General features: G+C 37.8%; 1 pseudogene; it reads right to left on the reverse strand.

Annotated features, from left to right (window-relative positions):
- Positions 1-25280, reverse strand: part of LOC121326926 — a 169180-nt pseudogene that overhangs the window by 70508 nt on the left and 73392 nt on the right.

The following is a 25280-nucleotide window of genomic DNA, read 5'->3' on the forward strand; positions in this document are numbered from 1 at the left end:
CTCTGTCTAGGAGAGCAACCACCAAGAAAAGGACAGGACAACTCGAAGCTGCAAGAAACTGGAAGATGCTGGCAGATGTTGATCAACGGCTTAATTTTCCACCTGAGATTGCCACCACTAACCTTCAACCAGACATTGTCTTGTGGTCTGGATCAGCACGCCTTGTTCATATGGCAACAGTGAGTTGACAGTGCCATGGGAGGATGCTGAGGATGAGTCGTATAAGAGGAAGAAACTTCGGTATGCTCAACTAGCTGCTGAAGCAGAACAGCAAGGAAGGGGAGTCTGAGTTTACCCAGTGGAGGTGGGTTGTCGAGGATTTGTGGCACACTCTACAACCCGGTTTCTCAGAGAGGTTGGGTTCAATGGCCAAGAGTTGCATCGCACAGTGAAGAACTTATCTGATGCAGCAGAAAGGAGCAGCAACTGGCAGTGGATTCTGGATGGGGATTTCAAGCACAATACAAAGAAAGCAATGCTGATGTACGGGTAAGTAAGCTGGGCTGAGCTGAGTGGGGGATGGAGGGGTGCGATGCTGGGACGCCAGAATCACTGTTGAGCTCTCTTGAGGCGTCGTGGGCTAGTTGACGAAACACAGAGGATGGAAGGTGCCCACTTGAAGACCCCAGAGATGTACCCTACTTAGCTCAATCCAGGCAGTTGTCATACTGATGCGCTGGGCAGACTGCACTGGGTTGATCCCCGGAGCCAGCATCGCAGCCGTTGTGTGTGCTGATACGCTGGGGAGGCAAAATAAACTGATCCCTGGAGCCAGCATTACACTTCAGCAATCAACACCAGACAGAAGGACATCTACGTCATCAGATGGAAAGCAACAGAAATGGATGGAGATGCAGATGGATCACATTAGTTTACTGTAAAGCTTCTTCTTAGTTGGTGCTTATCTTGGCAAGAGCCGAGTTCAAATCAGCATGAAGTTTAACATCCACTCTCACCTAGAATTTAAGGATTGAGACATAAAAAACTATATGAACATAATTTAGATTTTTTTATTTAACATTGTCTTAATCAGAGAGTCTACAAAATTATAACAAGTCTACTTGAAGCTGTAAGAGTAATACAGTATATCATGTTAAATTTCGAATGTCACAATGTCACATTTTCCTTTTTTTTTAGTTTTAAGTATACGGAAAACTACAAAGCAGTATGTAATTAAATATGTTAACAGAACATTATTCGTCAGGTTTCATTGGACTTTATGAAACAAAATTAGGTAATTCTGTAGGGTGATGCAAAACTTTTGGCCATAGCTGTATGTGGCATAGCGCCCCAGGCAAGACACGGAAATTGCAGTTCAACTCTCTCGCACACATTTACTTATAATAAAACAAATAAACAAAAGACAGGAACAGTTAAAAAGATTTAAACAAAACTCTTCAAAATATGTTCGGTGACTTGCTGCAACAACTGTTTGTTGTTGCAATATCCACATTTGCTGCTGTTGAACTTCCGTTTGCTGCTGGTGTTGTCTTCCACTCTCAACCATCCACTGCTGGTACATTTCGAACAGCTGGGCCAGTTGATCCATTTTCTTTTCTCTCTTTTTTTTAACCTGCAGTTATGTGCTGGGTCAACGTCCCGGGCAAGGCTGGTCTGCGCTTTTGAAATATTAAACCCAGACACATAACACAGACAATAAACAAAAAAACAATCAACAGATTACAACACCCAAGTAATCTCGTAATCTCGTAATCTCGTAATCTCTCTCTCTCTCTCTTTCTTTCTTTCTTTCTTTCTTTCTTTCTTTCTTTCTTTCTTTCTTTCTTTCTTTCTTTCTTTCTTTAAACAAACATTTATCTTTTATATCATGTGGCCAATCAATCAGTCAATCAATCAATCAATTAATCATCACCTGGCCACATTCCACACTTTTTCAATTCCACAATCAATCCAACAATTAAACAATCAAAACCAGGCAGCAGGGCAACAGTGGCCATTTTGACACCAGGCTGCTTGCCCCAACCCAAGCCAAGATGGCTGCCAGCCACAAAACACGTAGACACACAGTCCCTCTTTATTTGGAATAGAAAGCAATATAAGATAAAGGTAGGCAAAGTTAAATTAAGTAAGAGTTGTTGTTTTAAACGGCAATATATAACCATCCTCCATATAACATACTGTATATATAAATACTAAGCCGACTTTTTACTCCACCAATTAAGTACCACTGTTCAATAACTTTTTGTACTGTTAACTTATGTATTTGTTCAACCTTACCATCGTAGTAAATGTGAAATAATTGTAAGTTATTTATACATAGCCTTGCGTTAATTAAATCCTCTTCTCAAGTTCTACAAATCCGGTGTGTCGACCTCAAAGTAATCCTTATCTTGATTTAAAGCAACTCATTTACAAGCCATATTCATCGATGCTCTTTGCGGATTCATTTGTTCTGTAACCTTTCACTTCGGTAAATATTGTTTTCATAAAACTAAACCACAATATTACTTTTCCAAAAACAGCATGTTTCTTAGCCGAGGATGACCTATTGTAGAGCTGCTTCTTTAAATGAAACACTGCACTTTTTAATAATATAGGTGAAATGCATTCAATAAAACAGAATTGTTCACATCGCTACTAAATACATATTTGTTGTTAACTAACGGTAGGCCAAGACCTACAGCCTATGAACTGGCAGGTTAAAATTGCTCTATGTTTGACAGACCCTCATACAATCCCTGTCAAAAAACAATGTTCTTGTCATGAGGCTATCCAGAACAAGTGCTTATATTCTTTTATACAGACAGGTAAGACCTACAGAAACTGAATCTGGTTTTATCCTCACCTCTTTACAGCTATATTTACCATTCTTGTCAAGGTCATATGATAGGCCTAACAAACTTTCTCTTTACAAGGCCATCTTGCTTGGTCTGCAGCTTTGAAGTCAACTTGGCATTGTTATTTTATTGCCCATGACAAGGACAAAAGATTGGGCAGGAGAAACCTTTATATAGACTGTAATGCTATAGTGCTGGGAATTCTTCTTTAATTTTAATTTTAAACTTGATCTTTTGGCTGCATGACTGACCACCTTATTACTTGTACATAGCAAGGTCCTGTCAATACAGAACGTTGTGGGTCCACAGACCAAAGACAAACACCCTCATTGTAGAGCAGTTCCTCTTGTGAGGAACACACACCTAAACCAGAAAACAGAGATTGCATTTGGCAGTAGAGAATGCTTGCCTATGAATGCTTATACTCTATTTTTATATAATTTATGGAAACAACAATCCAGTTGTATAGCATAGAGTATAGACTATAGACTATAGAGTATAGCATATATAATATATAATCAAAGTTTTTCCAAGAGAAAATAAATGCTTCTTATTAAAATAATATAGAGATAGAGAGTTTGAATTTGTCTATTCAAGCCTTTAGTCACTAATAATGGTGTCAGGTCTTCTTATATGGCCTTCTTCTTAAAAAGTGTGCGGTCTGTATCACTGACATGGGTAGAGGTAAAAGCAATACAGTAGTGAAACATTTTTGCTGCACATCATCCATAGAATTGTTAACGAAGAGAATCATAGAACCAATCTATGTATGAAATGCAAAGACGTGACTTCAAAGCATGTGGCCTATATCATGGATATGGTTAAAAGTTAAAACTATGGCAACAATTTTTTTGTTGTTTTTTTACAGTGCAACACCGGTAATGGATCTTAAATGAAAAAAAAAAAACATAATTACAGAGGTGTAATTGTGGAGACAGTAACAGTGCCCTGTCTCTCAATTGCAGAAACCTAAAAAGTCACATGACCTTAAAATTGTATGTAATTAGTAAATATCATGATCACCACAAAAATTTAACAGAACCTGCAAATATGACATCAGGAATTCAAAAGGTCTTGACATATGAGGCTCTTATGAGCATCGTGTAATAACATTGTAAAATTACTGCCACTTCTTGAATGACATACAGTCAAACTTGACCTAGAGAAATAGAATACAGTTATGTAAATCATATGAAGCTGTGACAAAGTGCCCGCCCCTGTGTATATTATCTGTTATGTTGCGTGTGGTTTGTTAAATGTTGGTGTATAGTCATTGGTACACGGGATATATACGGGTCTGTGTAACACGAGTGTTTAAAATGTATATTCGTATTTAGGCAAGGGATTGTACAACACTTCACGTACATTTAAAGTGAGCACGAGGTTGCACATAATTAATTCACGTGCTGGGATTCAAGTGAATAATTAATTAGTAATTGAATCCCAGCACAACAGTATATATAGATGCATGTTTTACTCACTGGCGGTTGGGTGTTCGGTGAGTGGAGAACTTGAGAGAGAGTAGGAGAGTTACAATTTCAATTGCTATTGTGTGCTGGTGGGACCAGCACGATACTTGTTTATTTAACTCACCATGTTTGTTTGTCGATCTGCTCACCGTTTATAAAGTGTTAGTCCATTTTTGTTTGTCTTTTTATTTTGTCGAATGTGCCGTGTCCTGTGTTTTTCGTGTTTGTTTAAACCTTTTTATTTACAATAAACCGGCGCAAGCAAGCGTCTCATCATTTCACATTCATTTGTTCTGTCTTTGTGTATTTCATTCCTTCCTGGTTCTGACACCGCCCACTTCAGCCGTCTCTGTGACAGAAGCCAACATATCTCTCTCTCTCTCTCTCTCTCTCTCTAGAGAGAGAGAGAGAGAGAGAGAGAGAGAGAGAGAGAGAGAGAGACGTATTGTACTGAAATCTTCCCAACCCTAAGGTACATGTACATGGTATAGGTGTGGTTCAATGCAACCTCTCCCTTTTGAAAATCTTTTTTTTTTTTAATTACTCACTTTACTCATTCTGATGGATTGCAATTTCACTAACACAGCGGCCTGTCTAAAACCTCCTTCATACTGTCTAATGTTTTGGAACAGATAGCCTTTATGGAAATAACACAGGTAAAACAATGGTGACTCAACCTCTGAGTTTGTAATTGTTCTAATATTATGTTCCCCCCATTTTATTATGCACATGTTTGTGTATTTCATTCCTTCCTGGTTCTGACACCGCCCACTTCGGCCGTCTCTGTGACACGTGGTGTATTGCGTGGGATTTAACAGCGCCTCCAAGCGTCAGACCAGGAGAGGTGTGTGAAAAAAAAAAAAGAAACACAACAACAACAACAACAACAAAAAAATAATAAAACATGGAAGGCTGGAACTGGAGAGATGGCTGCCAGGACCTGGAGGAGCTACTCGGTGGTCTACAGGACCAGGGCTGGTGCCTTGTCTGTGGGGAGTTCGGGCACCCGGTGGTGCGCTGCCCCTACCAAGAGGGAGAGGAGGAACTGGCCCAGGAGAGGAAGGTGAGGAGGAGGCAGAGAAGGGGAAAGGGGAAGAGGAAGGCAGAGCATCCACTGCTCCCATCTCCACCAGTAGAGGAAGAGTGCTGCTGGTTTTACCTCCTGAGCCAGATGGAGAGCCGCACCGGTCCCCTGCAAGAGAGGGAGAGACGGAACAGTCCCCTGAAACAAGGGTAGACTACACGCCGCTCCCACCCCCGCCACCTTCAATGGCAGGAGAGTACAGGCCTCTGCCACCTCCATCGGCAGAAGCAGAGCAGCAGAAGCTGCCTCTGCCACCTTCACCGGCAGGAGACTACAGGCCTCCGCCACCTCCATCGGCAGGAGCAGAGCAGCAGGAGCTGTCTCTGCCACCTTCACCAGCAGGAGACTACAGGCCTCTGCCACCTCCACCGCCAGGAGCAGAGCAGCAGGAGCTGCCTCTGCCTCGTCCACCAGCAGAGGGTAAATGCCTGCTGGGTCCCTGTCCACCAGCAGAGGGTGAATGCCTGCTGGGTCCCAGTCCACCAGCAGAGGGTGAATGCCTGCTGGGCCCCTTTCCACCAGCAGAGGATGAATGCCTGCTGGAGCTGCCTCTGCCACTATCACCATCAGGGGGAGAGGAGCAGGCACTGCCTCTCCCTGCACAAGAAAGAGTAGCAGGACTTGAGGCTGGCATTCCTCAGCAGTCACAACATAGACTGCTGAGGGGAGCAGGGGGAGAAATGGCCCAGCCACAGCGGCTACGAAGAGGGCCAGCACATCAGCTTGTCCTGACTCCCTGCCTCGCTTCGCCCAAGGATGCCTGCCTCGCTTCGCCCAAGGATGCCTGCCACGCTTTGCCCGGGGTTGCCCGCCACTCTGCATCGCCTGGGGTTGCCCGCCGCTCTGCATTGCCCGGGGTTGTCCACCGCTCTGCATCACCTGGGGTTGCCTGCCGCTCTGCATTGCCTGGGGTTGCCTGCCGCTCTGCATCACCTGGGGTTGCTGGGACTGCTTCGCCTGGGGTTGCCAGCCGCTCCGCTTCGCCTTTATTTGCCTGTTGCTCTGCATCACAGCAGAAAGTACTGTGGCCGGAACCCCACAAAGGGGAGCTGCCGGCCACGGAGATTGGATGGGAGGTCTGGAGACCTGCTCCCACTGCAGCAGTTTCGCTGCCGGAGATCGTGGGGGAGGTCAGGAGACCTGCTCCCACTGCAGGAGTTTCACTGCCAGAGATCATGGGGGAGGTCAGGAGACCTGCTCCCACTGCAGCAGTTTCGCTGCCAGAGATCATGGGGGAGGTCCGGAGACCTGCTCCCACTGCAATTTCTTCGCTGCCGGAAGTACAGTGGTCGAAGCCCCACCAAGAGACCACCCCCCAAGCAGCCTTCCCGCTGCCAGGACTACCCTGGCAGGAGCATGCCACCCCACTGTCAGCATTGCTGCTGACAGCCTTACGACCTGTGGGCCCCTTGAAGCCTCCGGTCCTGGCCCAGGACATTGTGCTGGACTTTTGGGCTTTTAAGGGGGGAGGTGGCCATTGAGCCCATGTGTGCTTTGCAAGGGGGGGGGGGGGGGGGGGGGTAATATGTGACAAAGTGCCCGTCCCTGTGTATATCATCTGTTATATTGTGTGTGGTTTGTTAAATGTTGGTGTATAGTCATTGGTACACAGGATATAAACAGGTCTGCGTAACACGAATGTTTAAAATGTATATTTGTATTTAGGCAAGGGATTGTACATCACTTCATGTACATTTAAAGTAGTTAATATGTGAGCACGAGGTTGCACATAATTAATTCATGTGCTGGGATTCAAGTGTATAATTAATTAGTAATTGAATCCCAGCACAACAGTATATATAGATGCACGTTTTACTCACTGGCGGTTGGGTGTTCGGCCGTCTCTGTGACAGAAGCCAACAAATCTCTAGAGAGAGAGAGAGAGACGTATTGTACTGAAATCTTCCCAACCCTAAGGTACATGTACATGGTATAGGTGTGGTTCAGTGCAACCTCTTCCTTTTGAAAACCTTTTTTTTTAATTACTCACTTTACTCATTCTGATGGATTGCAATTTCACTAACACAGCGGCCTGTCTAAAACATCCTTCATACTGACTAATGTTTTGGAACAGTCAGCCTTTATGGAAATAACACAGGTAAAACAATGGTGACTCAACCTCTGAGTATGTAATTGTTCTAACATTATGTTCCCCCCCATTTTATTATGCACATGGGCCCTTTTAATCAGCTAGCAATAAACACAGCCACCTTCCTGCTCCAGGTTTGTGAACACATATAAGGCAGCTTACCAATGTGTTTCACATAAAATAACTGAAGACATGTTGCTTTTCTAGGTTTTATACCTTACAAAAAGTTACATTGTTAATGGATGTTTTAGTATTTGGTCTGGTTCATGAGGATCAGGCAGACTTTCAAAGGGAAATAATGTTGGAATTACTAAAAAGAACCAAAACAGCCAAGCACCATTTTGTGCGAAATGCTTTCTCTTAGACAAAAGCACAGACATTGCAGTCTAAAAAAGGCCAAATTAGACAATGCCACTAAATTATAAACTGAAGTATTTTATCAGTCCGAGATTAAAAAAAACAATTTGCTGTACAGGTAAAGGAACATGAGAGCTGCATGGTTTTAAAAGTTAGCACATTACCATGCCTTGCTTCCATCAGTTCGAATAAGATTTCGGAGTAAGATCTTGCTCTGATGTGTACATTCCCAGTGTGCTATAATCATTCATTGTGTGAATAAATGTTTGCAAATTATCTAATTTAATTGTTTAATAATTACTAAATACCTGGTCAAGGTTGAGTCTAAACTGACATCTTGTGGTTGTAGAACTACATTACATATGAGCAGTTCAAATTATCTGTGAATTCCTCCAGGCCCTATTTATAACAGATGTTTATAATGTTACCTTGATGCTGGTCATCCTTCTTGCCAAGAGGATTTTCTGGTAAATGGTTTTGAGAAAAAGAAATGCTCTCTTGTTTACTACCAAAAGTTAACTATTCTGATGACATTTTTACAGTCCAAAATGTGTTGATCAGTTTAATAGTATAATGCATGGAACATAAAACACAAAACTGCTTTGACACCCATGAACAGCTGAAATATCTCAAGTTCTAGTAACATGTTATAGACAACTGAACTTCTGATACAAAACAACACAGCACCTACTGTACAATCTGAGAAGTGCATTTACAACAACAGACACCATGAAGGATTTGGTAAAACATTAACTTTTTACTTAGTGTAAATAATGTGAAAGCTGCCCAGGTGCACCTATTGTTTGTGCCTGATTTTTGGCAGTTACACAGCTTTTCAAACAGGATTGTGGAAGAAAAGAATAGAGTATGCTGCCCAGCCAGCTTTGTAAATTGACAAAAGCTGATGAAACAATAATGCAACTTAGGTAACTATGAACACTTATTTATGTAGCCTACAGGCTGGGATGTTCACAAAACACAGCTAGAGTAAACTAGATATTATTTAGCATCCAATTATGAAGGCATGTGCCCTTTGCCCTTGCTTAAGTTCCCAATGTGCATGAGGCATTCCCTGTTTTTGCCCTCAGGGATGACAACAGGAAGATTATTTAACTCTGCACAAAGGGAAGAGCGGGTGTTCATTAAAGTCAATGGGTGCCTTACTCTTTGTAATCTTTTGTAAAATTACTGAAAGATGGAGTAATGAGAACACATATTACTGACAGGTGTAATTTCACCCTCACTTGAAAGGCCAAAACTTAAAAGGCAGTACAAGCTTTTGTCTGATAAATGAGGGGGGAAATGGGTATTGATTATATTAAACACCAGTTAGTTGAAAATCAACTTAAATTATGTTTTTTATAACAGGTTCACGGACAGGAAAGATTCCGCTCTGATAAAAGTTGATGTATATTTTGTCTTCTCAAGGCTGCTTGTGAGTTTATATTTTAACCCCAAAACTGTCAGGCTCTTTGGGAATGATGCAGTCTGTAAGAATCTAGATTCCTCTGATCTCCAGTTATCATTACAAATAATTCTGCTAAATTCCCGATTCATTAAAACTATACAGTGAAAGTCCTAAATATAGAGAATCATGTCACAAGATGTTTTAATAAAGCCACTGCTAGCCGTAATTAATCCAATAGAGAAATGTAAGAAATGTAAGCATGCAGTTGCACAATTTATAGTAATAATTGCACAATTTAGAGTAATTAAACATGTAATAAAGACTGCTTAGCTCCTGGCTACTGAAGCCATCTGAGAATGAGCCCTCAAAACGAGGTTTGTCTGAATTAAATGAATGGTAATTAATGCACCAATCCTTTTTCTTACCTGTTAAGGGAAATGATCACCCGGCCACCCCTTTGTACTGTAGATATTTTTGATTTTTTGCTTCTATGTTTCTGTATATGTAGAATACATAAAAAAAAACACAGCCCTACAGGAAGTGATCAAGTACAAGAGAGCAGCAACTTTTAATATACTCTGTTGTCTTTAAAAAAATAAAAAAACAGTATATTTGCATTTAATTACAGAAATACTGTTTCTATTTGTAATATATTCTTGGTACATGGTAATCATTCCTTTACAATAATACAGGTATGGTCACCTTTTATCTTAACTGCTTACAGTGTTTACATTTTTAGCAGCAGTCGACCATGATTCAAATAAGTAGCAAGCAGGCTTTCAAAACATAACTTTTTGCACAACTATGTAAACATCCATTTATTCCATAGATAATATTTACATTCTTTTCACTAGGATGAATCAAATAAATTGTTTAATAAAATAAATATTTTTAAAAGAATCATCATCTCTTCAGTACATGCATGACAAACAAAAGTAGGGTTCAAAAAGCCCAATGTGTATCCACGCCCCAAACCCGCACTCCTGAGCATTGAATGCAAGTGTTCACTGTGTGGTTGAGAGCCATGTGTTTCAACAGCCCATCATGACAGCTCAAAGAAAGTCCTGTAAAGTATCCACTGGGTGGTCTGATTGCTGAACCGTGTCAAAGATTAACTCTTCAAATGTGACCCACTTGAAGAAAAAACAGGTACTGGAATATACACAGTGCCTATAGAAAGTCTACACCCCCTTTCAAAATGTTCATCTTTTTTGCCTTATATCCTGGAATTAAAATGCATTAAAATATATATTTTTTTCATTTTATCTACACTTCCAAGTGAAAAAAATATAATAGAAATTTGAAATATAATATATATAATATATATAATAGAAACTGAAATAGCTTGGTTGTATAAGTGTCCATCGCCCTTGTAATAGCAATCTGAAATTAGCTCAGGTGTAACCAATTGCCTTCAAAATCACAGACCAGGTTAAGTGGCCTCCACCTGTGTTAAATTGTAGTGATTCACATGATTTCATGATAAATTCAGTAGTTCCTGTAAGTTCCCTCTGCTGGGTAGGGCATTTCAAAGCAAAGACTCAACCATGAGCACCAAGGCACTTTCAAAAGAACTCCGGGACAAAGTTGTTGAAAGGCACAGATCAGGGGATGGGTATAAAAAAATATCAAAGGCTTTGAATATCCCTTGGAGCACAGGCAAGTTCACGCTGTTCCTCCAAACTGGATGACCAAGCAAGAAGGAGACTGATCAGAGACGCTACCATGAGGCCAATGGCAACTTTGCAAGAGCTATAGGCTTTTATGGCCAAGACTGGTCAAAGTGTGCATGTGAAAACAATATCCCAAGCACTCCACAAATCTGGCCTGTATGGTAGGGTGGCAAGAAGGAAGCCATTACAAAAGAAAGCCCACCTTGAATCCTGTTTGAACTATGCAAAAAAAACAAACACTCAAGAGATTTTGTAGCCATGTGGCAGAAAGTTTTGTGGTCTGACGAAATTAAAATGGAACTTTTTGGCCTAAATGCAAAGCATTATGTTTGGCGCAAACCCAACACAGCGCATCACCCAAAGAACACCATCCCTACTGTGAAGCATGATGAGGGCAGCGTCATGTTATGGGGATGGTTCTAATCGGCAGGAACTGGGGCACTTGTCAGGATAGAAGGGAAAATGAATGGCGTAAAGTACAACGCTCCCCAAGGAACTTGACACAGCTTGAACGGTTTTGTAAAGAATGGTCAAATATTGCCAAATCTAGGTGTGCAAAGTTGGTAGAGACCTATCCCAACAGACTCACAGCTGTAATTGCTGCCAAAGGTGCTTCCACCAAGTATTAACTCAGGGGAGTTATCCAATTATGATCTTTAAGTTTTGTATTTTTAATTTTTTTCTCAATAAAATTTTTTTCCCCTTAACAGTGTGGAGTGTGGTGTGTAGATAAGTGGGAAAAAAAATCCTTGTTTAAATGCATGAAACTCTGAGGCACTGACACAACAAAATGTGAAAATAGTTCAAGGGGGGTGCACTAAAATTAAAGTACCCTGCCTTTTACAAAACCTTTATCCATATACATACACATTTAACTTCAAGGGCCAGTCTTTATCTATTTAAACATATTGTTTAGACATATGTATTTACCACAGTTTACCATGGTTTTTTTTGTTGTTTTGTTTTTTTAATGTGCTACATCATACCTCTGGGCATTACAATGCTAAGCTATGCCTTTACCATGGTAAACATTTATAAAGTTAATTTTATGGAAATTAATAATGAACAGGATGTAGAAATTTTATTAAATATACTGGCAATTGTGCACAGAATTTTCCACATTTCCGTTGCATTCCTTTTCATTATTGCCTTCTAGGCTGCTTTAAAATAATAGCTGCTGAAGAAAATGGAACGATCTTAATTGTTGACCATTCTATGTTTCAATAAAAGGATTATTAGGTTAAAGGAAACTCTCAATCCTTACTCTCAGTATCCTTGCACTTCCTTGGTCAAACAGCTTAACATACTTTGACTTTGTAGACACAGTGCACTGACGTCAGGTGCAGCAGCTAGAGTAAGAAGTTTACACTGTGTGGATCTTTACACCTACTGTATGAATGTGTTTCCATGATAACACCAAGTAATACAAACTTGCTGGCAATAGATGCCATCGAGATGCTACCTGATGAATTAAACACAATAGCCTATTGGTTTTAGTCATGTTTTATTATTGTCGGTAATTGTATGAAGTATAATCACTGTGGTTGTGGCCTGCAGAACTTGAAACCAGTGTGCTCTGTCAGAAACCTGGTCATGATGTTAACTCCATTCCAATCTGTATACTAACTATACATGAGAATGGGCATGGTGTGTATAGACTGTTAACCAGACTACAGCAACGCTACTGTAAAAATAAAGATTTACAAAGACACATTTGAATTATTAAAATATCAACTAACTGAAAAGCTTATCTTTATGCATATTGTGGTAGAAAATAAAGCAACAGTATTTCACTTTTTTTTTCTATAAATGTGTATTATTAATATTATTAGGGCTACCATATTATAATAGCTGTTCCTTTTGACCAGCATATGCACAGATATGTTTAGCTAAAACAGTTAAAATAATATTAATAGGTTCCTTCTACTGAGGTAAGCAGGTAAACCTTGATTTCTATAGTCTTTAGCTTGTATACACAGGCCTGCTGCAGCTTTTGAATACAAGTTGGCATTATTTTAAGGGACAGTATTAAGGGAATTTAAATTCAGTTTTTTAAATAGAAAATGTATGAGGGGATTGCTCCAGTAGCCCTGCAGTATGTGGAGCATCAATATTGGTGTACTGAAGTAAGAGAACAGGTATCTCAGAGACTGTATTGTAGGTACTAGGCAGAAACTGCAGGGAGAGTTACAGCAGGGCTCTTGACCAAGCTATTTTAAGGCTGATAAATAAAACTTGTTGCTTCTGACCTGGATAGTCAGTGCACTTCTTTTTGCACGGGGAAAGTCATTTCACCACCTCTCCAAGTTTATCTTTTACACCTACTCTATATTTTACTCTATAAAAATGCAAGATTAAAAACCTCACCTACTGTATGGCTAGTAGTTTCAGTATGTGTGTGATTATTTCCATTGCAATAAACAGGTTGGAATGCAACGTCCTTAATTTCCACATGCAAAACAATACATTCTTTGGACAAGGACATTCTTTGTCATGATTTATGGTGCCCATATGTATTCATTAGCAGTTGGCCTTGTTTAAGCACAATTGTAACGTTTCCTTCTTCAGATCCATACATTTACAGAATAAAAACAGCCATCTGTCTGCCGAATGTTAACAAACACAATGACTTTCACAGTGTGAATTATTAGCTCCAAAAAAGGCAGGAGGGAAAGGAGCAGGAGACTGTGACAGAAAAGCCTTTAGAGTTCTGAATGAAAAAAAACAGTTACTCTGTCAACAAGTTGTCTCATTTGCAGAAATTAACAAATGGGTTGGTAAGTAAGGCTTTTGTGAAATAGAATGTCATGTCCCATGTACAGCTATGGCCAGAAGTTTTGCATCATCTAGAATTTTAGACTTAATAAAACATAAGACATAGTAAGACATAATTAAAAAAAAAAAAAAAAAAAAAAAAAAAAAAAACTATATGAACAGAATTTAGATCTTTTATTTAACACAATGCAGTCAACCAAACTACAAAATGATAATACAATAGTCTACCAGAAGCCACAATGATTTCCATTACATGAGAGTAGGTGTTAAAACTTCATGCTGATATTGGACTCAGCTCTTGCCAAGATAAGCACCAACTAAGACATAGCTTCTTTTACTGTAAACTGATGTGATCCATCTGCGTTTCCTTCCATCTGATGATATAGATATCCTCCTGCCTGGTGTTGATGGCTGAAATGTAATGCTGGCTCCAGGAATCATTATATTTTGCCTCCCTGGCACATCAGCACACACAAAGGCTGCCATGTTGGCTCCAGGGATCAACCACAGTGCGGCCTCCCTAGCACATCAGCATGACAATCGTCTGGACTGAACTGAGTAGGGTACTTCTCTGGGGTCTTCAAGTGGTCACCTTCCATCCTTGGTGTTTTGTCGAGTAGCGCACAACACCTTAAGAGGGCTCGACAGTGATTCTGGCATCCCAGCATCACCCCCATCTGTCCCCCACTCAGCTAAGCCCAGATTACTTACTTTCCTTTACATCAATGTTTTTTTTTTTTATTATTATTTCTACTGTGCTTGAGATCCCCAACCAGAATCTTTTCATCTCAACCACAGCCAATTACTGCTCCTTTGTGCTGCTTCAGATAAGTACAGTATTCTTCAACACTAACAAGGTTTTTTAAATAGTGGGACTATCACCACTCACCACTACCCACTGTCTTTCTACTGATGAGTTAGTTGACAACTTTAACCACCTTTTAACATATGCATTTGATGTTGTGGCCCCGTTAAAACTTGAACCGTTCCTTCTAAAAAAAAAAACTGCTCCTTGGGTTAATAATGCCTTATAAATAATAATAATAATAATAATAATAATAATAATAATAATAATAATAATAATAATAATAATAATAATAATATATTTATTTGTATATAGCATTTATATTGGACCACCATCACAAAGTGGTTTACAGAGGTAGGCTGTGAACATTGATTTAACATCTCATCCGCACGATGGAGCATAAGGAGGTTAAGTGATTTGCTCAGGGTTACACAGTGAGTCAGTCAATGGCAGAGGTGGAATTTGAACCGGTGACCTTCTGGTTACAAGTCTTGGACTTTAACCACTGGATCACATTGCCACATAATGAAAAGGGCATGCCGCAACTCTGAACATAGATGGAGGGTTACTAAGTTGCATATGTACTATGATATTTGGAAAAAACATTTGTTAAAATACGATGAAGCTTTAAGGACAGCCAGGCGTTGTTCCTTCTCAAATCTCATTGATGTTTATAAAAATAATCCCAAAGTACTCGTCTCAACAACTGACAGATTAATAACACCATCACCAGCTGCACTTCCCTATGCTGACGTTTCTCCTGCACAGTGTGAGGAATTCCTTAAGTATTTTCAGAACAGAATTATTAATATTAGGGATCTAATTCCTCAATATGGTTCTTATTTAAATGTTGGCTGGCTGTGTTTTGGACTCATTCTCTGTGATTACGCCGAATGATTTGAATACATTAGTAATGCAGATGAAATCCTCGACTTGTTCATTGGATCCAATTCCTACTTTATTCCTTAAAGATGTATATAGTTTTTTGCGTAATGATATTCATATTATAATAAATAGATATTTGTCACAGGAATAGTTTCTGCTGCCTTCAAAACTGTGTTGGTTAAGCCTTTACTCAAAAAAAAAACCTTAGATTCTATTGACTTGAAGAATTTTAGACCCATTTCTAATTTGCCTTTCTTAGATAAAGTTCTTGAAAAGGTAGTAGTCAAACAACTTAACATATATGTGGACAACAGCAATGTCCTTGAAAGATTTCAGTCAGGGTTTCGATCTGCTCGTAGTACAGACTGCCCTTGTCAGAGTGGTGAATGACATACTGATGAGTGCTGACTCTAACTCCATATCCATTCTAGTTCTTTTAATCCACAGTGCTGCACTTAATACTGTGGATCGTCATGTTTTGATTGATCGTCTGAAAAGCTGTGTTGACTGGAACCGTTCTCAACTGGTTTAAGTCATATCTAACTAACAGACAGTATTTAGTTTCTTTAGGGGAGTTTGTATCAGGGTTATCCACTATTACTCTATTCTTGGTCCAATATTATTTTCTTTGTATATGCTGCCACTGGGGGAAATCATTCGTAAACACAGTATAAACTTTCACTGTTATGCCGATGATACACAACTTTATATTTCTGTAAAACCTGGTGACTCTGCTGCTATTTCTTTCAGTCTTACTCTTGCTGACATCAAAAGTTGGATGTCTCAAAACTTTTTTGCAATTAAACTCAGATAAGACAGAAGTCTTGCTGTTAGGTTTTCAACATCAACTAGAGCTTGCAAACTCCCTAAAAATATATCTGGGCAACCTGACCTCTAATATAAAATCTGATGTAAGAAACTTGGGGATTATATTTGATTCTGGTTTGAGTTTTGAGACCCATGTTCGAAAAATTATAAAAAAGCCTTTGCATCACCTATGTAACAAAATGAGGTATTTTCTTTCTTTGGCTGATGTTGAGAAACTAATTCATGCTTTCGTTTCAGTAAGACTTGATTATTACAATGTTTTATTTGCTGGACTTCCACATCATGTCTTATCATGTTTACAGCTTGTTCAAAATGCAGCGGCTAGGGTTCTGAATAGAACAAATAAAACAGGCTCATATAACTCCATTGTTGGCCTCTTTGCACTGGTGTTCAATACATTTTAGAATTGATTTTAAAATCTTACTATTAACATATAAAGCACTAAATGGCTCAGCACCAGAGTATCTAAGAGAGATTTTGTCTCCATATAAACCTCTGTACACTTTAAGGTTGGCTAACGCTGGACTTTTGTGCCTCCCAATGGTAAAATTGAAAAGGAGAGGAGAAAGTGTGTTTTGTTTTAATGCTCCCAAGCTGTGGAACTCTTTGCCTTCCTCTATTAGAGATGCTGCTCCGGTCAGTATTTGTAAATCATGACTAAAGACTCAAATTTATAGATCAGCTTTTTTAAACTAATCTAGATATAAAGTTGCTGTTATTTATTTGTATCTGCTAACTTTGTACTTTATTTGTTAGTCTTATTTATTTTATTTTTGGCCTAGATAGTTGGTTGCTATTGCTATCTGTAAAGCGCTTTGAGATACTATGGTATGAAAGGCGTTATATAAATACAAATAAATAAGTAACTAAATAAATGTTAGGTTTAGATATGTCACATTTAAAAAATGTTGTCAGTTTTTCATTAAGCATATGGAATACTACAAAATGGTATGTAATTCAACATGTTAACTAACATTATTCAGCAGGTCTCATTCGACTTTATGAAGAAAAATGTGTTAATTCTATAGGGTGTTGCAAAAGGTTTGGCCATAGCTGTACAGTTGATAGATAATTCTATCTGGGTATTTTATACAAGATTTAAAGGGCAAGGACACTAATACAGACTATGCATAGTACACACTTTTATGCCAATGTTTTTACTAGTTTGTAACTGTTTCATTTTGATAAACTTAGCAGTGTGTTAACATATGTAGTACTTTATAATGTTAAAAAAATACAACCAACTACAACATTTATTTTTTTAATTGCTACGCAAATAAACAATGTATAGCCAAAATATGGACAGTATATATTTTTAAGATGCCCATACAATGATACATATTTGGCTGGAATACATTTGAAGAAAATAAACATACCTTGGTTAAAGCTTGTCAAACTGTATTAAGTTTGCCTACGTTACTCATACAGTTTCCTAAAGCAGGGGTATTAAGTGGTTTAATGTGGGTTAAGTATTACAGAAAAGGAGAGTGGGAGTGACAGTAGGAAATAAACATTTTCCAGTACACTTTTTCATCAGAGGAAGCACTTCATTGGAAAAAAGAGAAAGGGGGAAAAGATCATGTCAGCATAATATTGTTGGTGACATATAACACTATATTTTGTTCCATAGATTTTTTTTATTTTTTTTTTTAAACACAGGAAGAGGTATATTAGACACTGCCTGATTCCCAGCTTTTTCTGAAACAGCTACAGTGGTTTCTTTGAATACCTGTGAAAGGAACAAGCTGTTACCGGCCCTTTTATATCAGCTTCAATAACGCAAGTTTAAAAAGCCAGAACGGCTTATGCATGAAACTGTTTACCCTGTCAACATTCAGTGGGAAAATGTGTGTCTGTAGGTTCCGTTATACTCCTTCACTGCACCTCATTTGATCTTATAATTACAAATCCCAAAGGTGCAGGTAAAGAAAGATCATATTTTATTTCTTGCTTGCTATTCCTGCAAGTCCAGAAGGGATTCTATTCCTTTTCCCTTTCACAAGCACAGAGTACCACCTAGAAGCATGTCTGTGTTTATTTAAATGTTTAGAATTGTTAAAATGGCACCAATTCAACCGTGATAATGCTTTATAAATATTGTATTTTTGTTGTAAGAAATTACCCACAGTTTGCTTTGATTTCCCATCAGAGATCCAGACAAGACAGAAGCCTGCACATTATACATTCTTTCAGAATCAACCTATTTCTAAAAACAACCCTTACAGGGAACCTGAGGGCACTCTTTTGAGGATCATCCATAGGATGGAAAAATTAAATAGTTCATACCTTCCATTTATTACGTGTACCTATCATCTGGTTTTAAACTTATTATTTAGAAAATGTTGTAACACTTTAAAGTAAATACAAATACATACAGCTACAGCACAGACTTAATATGAAAATATATGTATTTCTAATGTATTGCCAGTGAGGAGTAAAGACACTGGTTTTCTACACTCAACAACGCTGACATGAAGCCAGTCACCCAAATGTAGTGATTATAAAAAGAACAGTTGACATTATCATTAGTGTTCTTTCTTCAGCTTGCTAATGGCTCTAATTTCTTTTAAAACATTATTTTAGGTGATCTAAAAAAAAGCCAATGAAATGATTTCACAAATCTAACTTGCACCTCCATTTGCAAGGTATGACAGGCTACACTTTGGTAGTCATTAAATAAGCAACATTATATAGTAAACAAAGTATTAACATTTTTCAATTTAAAAAAAAAATAAATAAATAAAATTCACTCCTCAGGTTAAAGCGAGAAAGAATGACATGCAAATCGAGATATATCTTTGGCCGAAGAGTGGAGACATTAACAATGAAAACACATGTCTTCAATAAGATGTGTTTCTTTTAAAATGAATACCGGTAAAATGGAATGAATGCACTGATCCTGCATGAAAGTAGCATTAGAAAACACGCTCACTGATTTTAACTGATCTGCTTGACACTGTTTGAGCACTGTCACTGTGGTTGCCAAGTATCTTGCCACACCACTCTAAGATAGTGCTGCAAAAACTGTTGAGAGCATAAAGAGATATTATATAATATGCTGTAAGAAAAAACTAAACACCTACATAAAAGTCCAGTTCCAGAAGGAACACATTGACTGAAAATGTAACATTGTAATTGTAATAATTACCGTTTCATATTGTTATTGCTCAAACTTCTTTGGGGATTCCCTTTACGTAACCATTAAAATGCAGCAAAAGGCAGCTTCTAATAATGTACTCACATTCATTTTCCCACTGCGGTTGGCTTCCTCTCGCTGTGCCAGGGCTTTCAGGAAGTTATCTTTGAGTTATTTTCCTGCACTTGCCAGTGTCCTGGAAAAGACAGCATTAAAATGATTAGAAGATTTGTCATTAAATATTTTAGAAACACCCTTAGCAGCACAATGTTTTGCTTGTGTTGTCACTGGTTTGCTATTATTATTATTATTATTATTATTATTATTATTATTCAGTGGAACTGACTGTGTTTCATTACACTGTTATTAAATGTAGAAAACTGCTATTCTTTTCTTTTTGCTTGGGGCTCAGTAAAAGTCAGTGTCAAAACCAGTCTATTAGAAATATAATATTGGCTCAAAACAGGACATTTTCAATGTCAATGCATGATCTCAAACTGTAGTATAGCTGAGTTAAATTATTTTCAGAGTTAAAAAAAATCGCTAGGCCTAGTCCGTACTGTGAAGCCTGGAGGTAGAATATGTGTGGAGCCCCGTATTAGCAGAGAGTGAAGCGGGTACAATTGTGGGGCAACTGTTGTCACTGTGCCACCTAGTGGAATGTGTACAATGCTACACAATGTTTTTATGTAGTACAATATATTCTTATTTTTGACAAACGCTGTCATTTTGTAAATTGCTGTGTTTAAAGGTGTCTGCTAAATACTGAAAAACTACTAAATAATAAGACAGGTTTTTAAAGTTGCCTCAAGAGACGATTAAAAAATGACGTTGTATCTGTTTATCACCCGTGAAAACAGTGTAGTCCTTCTTCTTTTTAATAATAATTTAGTTTAAAATACATAAGCATTGACATACCTTATTTATTGACACTCCACTAGTTCCTAATCAAACAACTGCAGTCTGACTCCAATCACATTCAAATCAAACACCTGAAATATTATTGGTTCATCTCGTAAGTTTCCTGAAAAGGTGCCATTTTAAGTTGCCTGGTGTTACACAGAAGTTGAAGCAACTTGGTTGCCTCAACTCTTTTGATGCAACAGTGGTTCAAAATGGGGGAGCAGGGGGGGGGGGTTGGGAGTAAAGCATAAATAACAAAGTACTCCAAAGTTTGCATTGTTAAATAAAATGCACAAGTCATTCAGGCAACTGTACTTACCATTAAGGATTAAAATATTTTTGTATGCTATTATGACAGCTTTTTACACTTTTAGTTGGCCAGTTTCCATGGAAACACAGTTTTGGCCAACACTGAGGCTCCCACACCTGACAAAACATTGGCACTGATGTTTCAAACAGTTAACAGTGAACTAATAGTGACAGAGCCTGTCACTCATCCAAATTTCACTGTGCTAAACCTTCATCAGCTCAATGCTAAGTTCGCAAAACCCTACTCTAGCCAGTAAACAAGTAATTGAGAACCTTTTTACAGTGGTTTGCACAGTTTGCCATTAAATGCTGGCTGTGTTGAAAAAGAGTGCTTGTTTTTTAAACAGGAAGGCTTCATTTTAAAATGTCCATACTGAATACACAACCATTCAAACGGTTTTACAAGACTACATAGATATCATGTCTTAATCAATAACGTTTAACAATAAAACTTGCATGATAGTGGGATTGACATCAATTTACGGTATCTTGATTATGTTAAATGTACTGACCACAAAGACAGCCCAGAATACCAATAAAACATGTAATCAATCATTTTGTAGAGAAGTATTCAGGGTAGAATCAATGAAGACGCAGAAAAAGACTAGGCAAAATGGTTGTCCAAAATTTGTACTAGCTTCTTCATGGTATTTCTATGCAAATAAAACACAGAAAATGTGGTTATTCGGATCTAAAATTCCAACTGCAAAAAAGTAAGCAGCAGGTTGAAGCGAGGTGGCTGTGCTAGACTGTTGATAGTACTGATTTAACTTGCAGACAGGAATACTTTTTGTCTGCGCTGACTTACAATTTAGTTTCTGAAAGTTGATGTTTATTTTACATTCTGTTCAACAGCCTCTGTAGTAGCCTTTTGTTTAATATGTGATTCTGAAGCTAAATAGCGACCAATCGCATTTTCTCCAGACACATTAAGATATGCAAAACTATTACCTCCGTCACAGAAAAGCAGTAAAGATGCACTGATAGGCCGATTAAAACTTTGTTGTCATTTCAATAGTAAACAAGGACATTAACCGCTTTGGATAATTTTTTTTGTAAATGTTATTTGTGGACGTTTTTTGTTTGTTTGTTTGGTGCTTAAATGCAATGCACACAGGACAGCAAAGGAATAAAAAAGGGCTATCTACAGAAGGAAGATATGTAGCTTGCATTGAACAGTAGTTCATTTAAACAAGGTTTCTTTTTTTTCCTGTCCATACTTGTTCGGTATGCATTGGCCCCTAAAAGAGGTGAATTTCGTGGTGACCCCTCAATTTCACGATTTCCACGAAATTACGATTTAGTTAGACACCTACTCATTATATTCTTACCAACTACTGAAGTTTTCCTCTTTTAGTAAGACAACTTTTGCCAGTTTAATCCAACCCTTTACCCAGACAGAAACTTTAAAACAGATGGCCATCCAATAATAGCAAGTCCTGCATCAGATCACACTACTCCTCTTGCAATATGGATAAATAGGATGCTGTACATCATGACAAACCATTAACTATTTATTTAATGGGTGATGGAAATGAGTTGTTCCGAGAACTTGAGTAACAAATGAATAATATTTCCTTTATTGATAGAAAACAACAATGCATTACATTAACCAGTGAACATATCTGGATACAATAATATGAATGTAAAGTGTTGTCATATTTCACGGGTTCTTAGTTTTAGCTTGTTATTTTCAAAATATGCTGAGTAAGATGTTCGAAGCACACACCAAAAATTTTCACTAGATTAAACCACCCTTTCTTATGAAGAAGAAATGGACTTGAAAAAACTTAAACACAGAATGTCAAGCCAATAAGTTCAGTATCGGCCTGATCAGTGCTTACGTGACTTACTATAACTTATGACTAAATTGTTCAAGAACGTTAGAAAACATGGATAATACATGGTGACAATTAGCATAAAACAAGTAATAATAGCTAAATAAATAATGTGCAGCTAAATGTGCAGATAAACATCTGCATGATGCACATTATTAGTTCCATCATGTTCCTTTTGTAGTTACTTAGTGAGCTTGAAAACAAAACAGTACTCCACAATAAATGTTATTTAGCTATCTCCAGGTGCTTTTTGTGATATTCTATTTGATATCATGTAATCAAAGAAACTGCAAAATGATATTGTAAAAGTCTACCAGAAGTCATAATAGTAGTACAGTACTTCATGTTACATTTAATGTCATATTTATAACTTTTCATTAAGTACTGTATATTGAAAACAACAAAGCGGTACATCATTCAATACGTTAAGGTAACATTATTTACAGGTTTGATTCAACTTTATGAAGCAAAATTTGTTAATTCTATTGGGTGATGCAAAATCTTTGGCCATAGCTATGTTCTGGATGCACCTGATTCCTCCTGCAGATATCTATTAGTAAAATGACATTTTCTGGCAAAAATGCCTTTGGCTTTTATATTGTTACGTAGGTATGTTACATACAGTCCACACACAAAGAAGAGGGGTGACTAATCTGGTTCAACATTATTCAGAGTTACAATCCAAAGAGGCTGTAAGTCCTTTATTGCAAATGTGATTCTTTGTACATTTACTCTAGCATGTTCAACACATTTAAAGTCAGACCATTTGTTCACTTTGTAAGGCAGGAGACTAGCAGAGAGAGTATGAGATGGGGGAGGGGAACTGAAAGACAAGATGGATGCACCCAGCTATGTACAACATGGTATGCAAAGTCTCATGGACAGAGTGCAAGGACCCCCCCCCCCCCCCCCCCCCCCCCCCCCCCCCCCCCCCCCGAACCCCACCCCCCCCCCTCCCCCCCCCCCCCCCAAAGCCTCCCCCCCCCCCCCCCCCCCCCCCCCCCCAATACAAAGGTATAAATATCAAACATTGTAAAAGTTTGTTAGACTTTCGAATTGACTCCACGGACATCCGTGCTTTCTGATACAAACATATCCTGCAGCTGTACTGAGGCCTTGTCCAAAGTCAGTTTGAAATGCATCCTGATATGATTGTATTGGAGGCATACCTTTCTAGTATATAAAGTGTTTTTGAATGAAAAACCATGTGTCAGCTTAATTTTTTCATTACAGATTGGTGCCGAAACCTGGGATTCCTGAAAATCAACCTTTAATGACGTTTCATGTTGTGTGCTATAATATGTAGTTTCCAAAGTAGAGTAATGGTAATTTTAAGAAGTTGTTTATTAATGATTGTTTGGGTAGACTGGTTTTGCTTAAGCGAGGAGATAAAGAAAAAAATAAGTAATTTTGAGAATTTGTTTAGTAATAATTGTTTAGTTCATGCCTGACCTGAGCAAGAAGATAAAATTTTCTTTGAGTGGCAAACAATATAAAAATAATAATAATGAAACAGAAACTCAGTACTATAAAGTACTGAGTTATGTTACGAGCATCAAACTACCTTTATGTTGAAGTATGTCTTTTTGTGCGTTTGTCTTGGTGTATTTAACTGTGTGTGAATTTTATGTGTGTGTGCGCATGTGTGTGCAGGAATGCATTAACTGTGTTTACGAATTAGCAGAGCGTTTGGCAGCTATTAGACTCTGAGACAGACAGAATCTGTTTACAGTTTGAGAATGGAAGTCAGTTTCTGTTTAGGAATAAAAATATAAAAAAAAAAAAATTACTGATTCTGCAAAGATGGCACTAAAATACACTGCAGATAACAGTTACATTTGAGTAAAGTCTGGTTTTACAAACGATAATTTAAAAGGAGTTAAAAAACAATACATTTTTGTTATAACGTTTAATATAATACTAAGAAAAAAAGGGATCTATTGTCTGTTTTAGGTGCAGTTCTTAGCTGAATACAGTTTTACAGACAGAGATGGGAGGAGCCAGCAGCAAGCGCTGGCTGCAGGACAAATTTTTAAAAAAATTTATGAGAGTGCGTGGTTTTAAAACTGCCAATGCTAATGGATAACTTAGAGAGGACAACAATTCTTGGAGATTTTCACAAACTAAGTTACCAGGAGTATTTTTATTAAAAATATTCTCATGATTACACATAGTTAAACTCTATGTACTATTGAATATTAAACTCTATTAAACTCTGTATTATTGTGTTGTAGCAAACCATGCATGGTTTAATGTATTGCAAACAACACAAATAAGACTTATATTTAAGTGTTATTGTGTTGTTGCTATGTTGCAAACCAGACGTGGTTTGTATTATGGCAAATAACATTAATAAGGCTTTGGAGTACTGTTCATAACTAATTAAAGCTATTTTATGAATTTGATCATTTTGCTGGTTAAATTTCACCGTGGTTAAAGTACAGTTTTTATTTAAACACAAAACTATCTTTCTTTTATTTGTAGGAAATAAACAGAGCAGTAATGATTATGGAAAGTTTTAGAAACTTTATATTTCAATAAATTAACAGATTTGTAAACTTTTGAAAATGCATGGAGTAGTTTTAATCATACAAACACATTTTTTAAATATTTTAGAACTTGATTTAAAAAGGGATTACATATTTGCTATAGGCAGATAAACTTTAACATGGAAAGAGAGAGGGGCTGTGGAATTATATTTTATATCAGGTTCACAATTAAAGGGGAATATACATATCAAATGTAAAATTTAAAATTAAATTAATTCAGATGGGCAGTAATAGGGTAATTACTGTAACAATGAATATGTACTTAAATGAACCACTATCCTGTGATACAAAGTTAATTTGTGAGCGATCTGTTTTGCAGACTGCCTCTGGATTAATTAATAGATTAATTATCTATGCCAGTATGCTCAAGGAAA

Source organism: Polyodon spathula, chromosome 2, assembly GCF_017654505.1.
Source record: "Polyodon spathula isolate WHYD16114869_AA chromosome 2, ASM1765450v1, whole genome shotgun sequence".
Classification (NCBI taxonomy): Eukaryota; Metazoa; Chordata; class Actinopteri; order Acipenseriformes; family Polyodontidae; genus Polyodon; species Polyodon spathula.